The sequence below is a fragment of the Haliotis asinina genome, chromosome 4 (genome assembly GCF_037392515.1).
Source record: "Haliotis asinina isolate JCU_RB_2024 chromosome 4, JCU_Hal_asi_v2, whole genome shotgun sequence".
Lineage (NCBI taxonomy): Eukaryota > Metazoa > Mollusca > Gastropoda > Lepetellida > Haliotidae > Haliotis > Haliotis asinina.
In genome coordinates, this window is record NC_090283.1 from 21227765 (window position 1) to 21235296 (window position 7532).

Genomic DNA, 7532 nt, shown 5'->3' on the forward strand with positions numbered 1-7532 from the left:
CTGTTTGAACAAGGAATGGCCTAAGCAATATGGGTATTTTGATTGAGAAGAAAGCACAGTTGTCATGGTTACTTGTTATCATCTGTGCTGTTAGTAATACCAAGAGTGGAAAACAAGTGATATGTGGCTATCAGTTTTGAAATACTTGTTAGGATTTTGTTTTACTGTGAAATACTGTGCTACTTGGAGTCAATTGGAGGGGATATATTATGATCTCATTCAATTGTGTTTAACAGGTGATGTTAAACTGATTTTTTTCTGAGATGTTCTGTGGATGATGTCTTCAGGTGATGTCATTAAATGATGTTTTCTGATGTTCTGCAGTGGTGTTAACTGATGCTGTGATGTTAAACAGATGTTACACAGGGATGATTAACTGTTGATGTGCAGTGATACTAAGCTCATGTTATGCAGAGATGTTCAGCTGATGTTATGAAGAGTTTTGCAAGTGTTAAGGTGGTATACAAAGATGTTTAGTGGATGTTATGCAGTGTTAAACTAACATATGTATGATACAGCAGTGATATTTAACTGTTGCCATCAGTAATGTTAATCTGGTGATATTTACTAGCGCGTTTAACTGTTGACATCAACCAGAGATGTTCAGTTATTGATATCAGTGATGTTCAGCAGTTCATATTTACCAGTGATGTTCAACTGTTGATATCAACCAGCGATCGAGCATCAAGAGCATCAAAAATCACCAGCGACAAGTGAATGCTAAACAAAACCCAAGAACCAACCATTTTCCTATATATTCTAAACATGTATATATAATTCCTATTGATAGTGAAATAAATGTTTGATCAGATTGATCAGACAAGTGATTCAGTCGTCTGCAAAAATAAGCAATATTTTTAGTTTCATAAGTTTAGTTTATCATCCATGAAAATACCTGGAATGAGCCAGATATTTTTAGTTTTATCTCAAGTTAATCAGATGTACTTATTTTGTGCAGAAATGTTAAAGAGACAAGAATTTATGTAGTCCCACCACTTTATACATTGACGGAATCAGGAAAAAAACCCACATTTCATATTTCAGAGGGCATTACTCGTTTCCTCAAAATATAGACCCAGTCAAACTGAAGCACACATGTCTGTCATCTACCTCACTGTCAGTCTGACTTTGAAAAGATATTGACATAGTTCATTATCATGGAAACTATACATGGCATATCCCTGGATTAGTTTGAAGGATATTGGGAGATAACAATATTTGTTTGATGCTGTAATATATTTAAAGATATGAATAATGGATAAACTTCGGTTGGTGTTGCCCACTTCACTCAGCGTAGGGTTAATAAAGGATTGGCTTAGATTTTGTAGTCTCTGAACTTGCAGAGGTGAGAATGTCACTTTTGTTCATATCTGTTTAAATATGTACTAAAGCGTTTCTAGACTTGTCAGTTAAATCGTCTTCACATTGAAGACCAGTTGGCATGAACACAGGATCTGCTGATCATCAATCAGGGATTTACCTTAATTATGCTTATTTTCAAAATTCTGTTCAAATGCTTTAAACTGATGCCACCACTTGGCTTTCAGAAGTGATGATGGAATGGAATGGAATATTTTCATGTCTCTTAAAGGCACAATACCAAAATTTTTACAATATAAATTCTAAAATATATGTATTAGAGCATATGCACTCACTTTAGCTTCCTATTATACATTGAAAGACTTATCATTTATGTCTTGCCTGAAATCAATAATTGAAACTTCCAAATAGATAAATCGTGACATAAATGGAATGTAAACGATTTCTCTGTACATTGCAAACTGTCGCACGTGGTGTTGTTGGTGTTTGCTGAACCAGCCTCATGATCAAGTTTTGTTTTAGGATGTTCGTTAAGATTATTCCAAGGGACTTAACTTGTGGGGTTCGTTTGAAATGAAGTTTGGTCGGTAGAGGAGGTGAGAGTCGATTTGATTCAATTTTACATGGTGTAATCTTAATGCATGATTTTTTCGGAATATGGTAGCTTGCTAGAGGCTGATTGTAAATGAGAGAAATGCAATACTGACTCTAAGGGAAGTGTGGAATGGCACTGTGTCTTTAAGTTTTCTGTCATTGGTGGAGTGTAGAAGATAGCATGATACTTCGTTAAGGGTTCTTGTATTAAAGGTATTGAGATTTATAAGTGGGAATAGTGTAAAATCCTTGCCATTTGTAATCAGAATTGTTCTTGTGGTGATGCAGTAGGTGAACATGCAAGATTTTTTAGCAGAGTCCAGTCCTCAAAGCGATTGTAGCGTTACGACAATCCTAAGTCTGTGCTAAGGGAGTTACGATCATCTTAGTGCTACAATCGCTTTGAGAAACAAGGCCCAGGATGAAAAAGGATTAAGTTCATACACTGCTCATGGTGCAAATTAATATTCACGGATATAGTTCAGATTTGAGACTGGTGTTTAAATGTATGTAACAACTACTCCCATCCACTCAAATGCTCCCATACCCTTCTTAACACGATTTTCACTTCGTATGCCAAAGCTTTTGAAATAGCTGTGACCAACATGCAGGACGGATATTGCATTGAATGGAAGAAATGCAAAGAAACTGGAATATGGAGGGTCTACTGCTGAAAGTATCATTGAAGTATCAAAGCTGAGGATTTTGACTGAATAAAGGTATCTTTGTTTCCATTAATTAGCAGAAAAGTACTGCATTTTGTGTGAAGTGCACAAAACATGTTGTTAGTGTGCAAACTGAATTGACATTGTCATGTACACCATGTAAATAAATGCTGACCTCTGATCAGATTAGATGTGCTTAGAGAATTCAAGCACAATAATTCAAGCACAATAATTCAAGCTTGAAGTCATTGTAAATGTCATAATTTATTTCATGTGTAACCTCTATCAATGCAGACATTTTGCTCCGATATGATACCTTGTTTTGCTCCATCTAAGGATGTGTGGTGGAGTAGCTTGGTGGTTAAAGTGTTCGCTTGCCATGTTGACGACGTGGGTTTAATTCCCCTCATGGGTACAGTGTGCAGGTCAGTTTCTGGTGTCCCGTGCCATGATGTCGCTGGAATATTGCTAAAAGCAGCCTAAAACTAAATTCACCCACTCTATGAATTACTATATGGGGATTGTTGCTTGTTCATGTAGAGCTGTCATATTGGAGTACAATATCTGCCTTTCATAAAACTGTTTTTTGACTTTGTGTATAGAATATTTAGAAATTTTGCCGAGTCTTTGTTTTTCTTGTTTAGCTTACTGATATGTGTGATTCAGAAAAAGGAACAATTAAACTACAATAAGGCCAGATCAATTATATTTCTTGTTTATACGGTTTAAGGAAAAAACTAAAAATAATATTTTCAATCAAAGCAATAGTCCTTCTGAATGCTCAAAGTATTTTACTTTTAACTTTTTGCTGTTTTTTTATGAAGTGGATAGGAGTCCAAAAACAATCTAAAATGTATTTTCATGTGAGTTTACAATTTGAGCCAATAAAAACATTAGGATTTTATTTTTTGAAAGGGGAAATTAATTCTTTTTTTTTTTTTGTAACTTGTAAAAAACGGCAGGCGGATCCATAAAATAAGAAATAAAATTGGTCTGGCCTAAACAACGTTCATACTATATAGTGACCATGTTAATAATGAATGACGGATATGATGAACTGGTCTCTCATGTTATATGCTGTAAATTTTAGTTGAAGTTCATATGACGAACTACAATTGGTATATTTTATTTTTAGTTGAACGACGAACTACAATTATAATGAACAAAAATAGCATCTTTGAATTCATTTTGACTTTAGTTTACTGTTTGAAATGCACAATTAGATGTTCCTTATTTGTTTTGACTGGTATATTTTCTTGAGGATCTCCTACTTACCTTGTAAGAACTTAGCGTTATCTTGCTGTATGTTAATCTGCATTTGTACATTCAAAAATCCGATCACCCGACCCCCATGACAAGTCAGTTTTCATTTCGGGCAATCAAGTAATGGTATCTTACTTGTCCATGGACTACTAGATAATTTCCACTTATGGTTTCAAACTGCAAATGATCTTGGATTTCATTTCATATCTGCTCATAATGAAGCTATTAAAATTAGCACTATTGATAAAATAGAGCTAGTAGAGAGTGAAGTTATCACTCTTCGTTAAATAGTCCAGTAAATCTTAACATCATGCAATGTGTCATAAAATCAGGATAAGTGGAAAATTAGTCAGAACAAGTTACTTTCTTAAAGTCACTTGCCCTGTGGCAAGTGGTAAAATCACTTGCCCTGTGGCATGTGGCTTTTCAAAATATTTTTTAAACCCTGCCATTATGTACATGAATTGAACTTTGTCATTCTGTTTGTAAATATACTTTGTGCCATGGACCGTAAAACCTTATTAACTTGCGCCAAATGTTTCAAGTGAAAGTGTCAGGATCGAAGTGTCCAGAGGCCCCAGATAGTTTCATAAGCAATGGAGTGTTTCCTTTGTGGATTTTGGGCGGTAGGGGGTGTCTCATACAGAATGAGAGAGAGGTATCCAATCCAGTCACTGTGAATCTGTAATATGTAGGGGTGGTGGAGTAGCTTAGTGGTTGTCACGCCGAAGATACAAGTTTGGTTCTCCACATAGGCATGATGTGTTAGGCCCATTTCTGGTGTCACCCCAACCATAATAGTGCTGGAATATTGCTAGAATATTACTAAAATCGGCGACTCAGCTTGTCGTAAGAGGCGACTAACGGGATCGGGTGGTCAGGCTTGCTGACTTGGTTGACACATGTCATCGGTTCCCAATTGCGCAGATCGATGCTCATGTTGTTGATCACTGGATTGTCTGGTCCAGACTCGATTATTTACAGACCGCCGTCATATAGCTGGAATATTGCTGAGTGCGGCGTAAAACTCAACTCACTCACTCACTCACTCACTCACTAAAATCAGTGTAAAACTAAAATCACTAACTGGCTATAATGTGGCAGGCTTAGACTTCTTAAGTTTCAAGGTCTGCACAAATCACAAGACTCACTGTGTAGAACACGATGAGGTTCTTCTACCTCTCCTTCCCCTCCCAGCCAAGACCACCTGTTTCCTACCTGCCTTCCATCAGAGGTACAGTAACATTGAAAACGGTATTTTCTTTGGTGGGTAAATAAAGTGGGATGAGCTGGCAGTGGAAGGGTATCTTTGGAGAGATGACAATGGCAGTATTCAGTAAAAGAGATACCAACCCATATGATTTTATCATATTTGTTACAGGGGAATAAAACAACAACAGAAAATACACGACTCTGATAACATTAAAAATATACAGATTTTTTAAAAAAACTGAAAGAATAATATACTGGTATATGAAATCATCAAATAGCAACATACTGTAATCAATACATTTTATCTACATTTTATTCAGCATCTAGCTAAATGCAAGTGAGTTGCAGTTTATAGTCACAGAGATAGCATCACAGCCATGTCATCACTTAAGTTATCAGTACATGATAAATACACAAATTTTAAAAATCTGAGTATGAACAATGATTTTAACTAGGTTTTAGAAATATATAATTTTTATTAAATATGAAAATTCCCTAGCTAGAATAATGCTTATTTTGACCCCCCAAAAAATACCAATTATTGTATCAGGTTTTGGACAAAATACAGTTTGGGCACAGTTTGGGTTGGCATCTCTGCATAAATGTCCTGTCACCATCTCACTCATGTTGCAATGGAAGGCAGTTATAGCACAGTGGACATGTTTGGTTACAGATAAATGACAGTCTCTGGGGTCATTTCTAGTTATATTTCATCAAAATATTTTGTTTTTGTTTTTCATCTGTCAAAGTATGTCCATTTCAAAAACTAGATTTTTGTCTAACTGGGATATGTATTTTTATCTTTCCTGTCCCATTTTCTGGGTTTTGGCACTATAATTAAACCTGATGTTTTGGGCAACTTTGAAGTAGCATGCATTTGTGCTCATCCCTTCAAGTGTCACACATAACCTTGTAAGTGTGATATCTGACAAGAAAATTCAGAGTTACATCCCTTAGGCATGTCAGGAACCTGCAGTAGTGGGTTTGAATCCCGATGGCTCCACATTCTGTTCCTAGTTTTGTCAGAACTTACCTTGGGTTGGTTTTCCCGAAGTTGTAACCATCCAGTACTGCATTACCAAGGCCAGCTTTGGTGGGTTTACTTATTCGATGACTAAATATTAAGTTTTCTGTAGAGAATAGATTTTCCTGATGCCATTTTCATGCCACTTTGTACTTATGCTCTGTGAGTGTGATATTAGGTGAACACTGTTCAAAGCATTGGGGCAGTGGATCAGCTTAGTGGTTAAGCTGTTTCTCATGTTGAAGAACTTAGTTGGATCCCCACATGGGTACATTGTGGGAAGGTCATTTCTGCTGTCCCCTGACCTGATATTGCTGGAATATTGATAAAAGTGACAGTCAGTTCAAAGCATTGTTAAACACAAAGGACACAAAAATAATGTTGAATTCAGTGTGTGATGCTTAATATTGGTAGCATTTTACTGGAACTCTTTTTGAAGACAAAATACAACCAATGTTTTAGGCTGTTGCTTACCAACTGTCAAACCTCTCATTTTTCAGTTTTGTCCTCTTCAGCTAACATGTGTAAAGATAGCTGAACAGGTTAATACATAATGCACTGACCAAACCAGGCCCTAATTATTCATGACAGATTCTGCAATTGGCTTGTTCAAGAGTGACCCAAGTAATTACAAGGGGAGATAACCTCATATTTCTAATTACATCTATTGATAGTAGCATTTCATTTTAGCTAAACTGAAATACATTTATTCCTTGCCGCCTTAGGGATTTCAAGTTCATTTTTTAAAGAAAGCATTGTTTTATTCTTTAAGGGTACTTGGATTTTTATCTAACTTTGCATAATTTTGCAGATGGCAGTTTTTCAGTTTCTTTGTACTGTACAAACACTTGTAGTTTAATCAGAGGACCTCCATTGTCCCAAGATGCCTGACATGTCGCCAAGTGTCTAATAGTGCTGTACAGGCTGTGAAGCACATGTTTAAAGCACATGTTTAGTGTTATAGAGAGTGGATGCTGTGTCCAGTTTCTAGAATGACCATGATTTTATTATGAATTAGATTATTCATATTACATATATTTATTCCATGTTAAAGCTAATAAACCACATTTGAAACCATGACCATGTTCTGTGTTGATGTTTTTGTGTAACTGTTATATGCCTGATGGCGCTTGTCGGCAATAGTCTGACTCCTGGGACGGGAGTCTTCAGTATCGATGTACTTGTTTTGGATACGATAAGAAACATCAAAGTCTGAGTTTGACCCCACTTGTGACAAGCACAGGTTACTGTGATCAACTGTGACAGGTGCTCGAAACAGTCACTGGCCTGCAGGCCCATGGCTAGTAAAAATCCAGTCAGGCTAGTAAATCTTCACAGCCACTGACCCGACTGGCTGGTGAATTTTCATGGGGTCATTTTGTAAATATATCACTCTGACTCGTTACAGTACATGATAATAATAATATAGTACATAATAATAAATAAAATGTTGA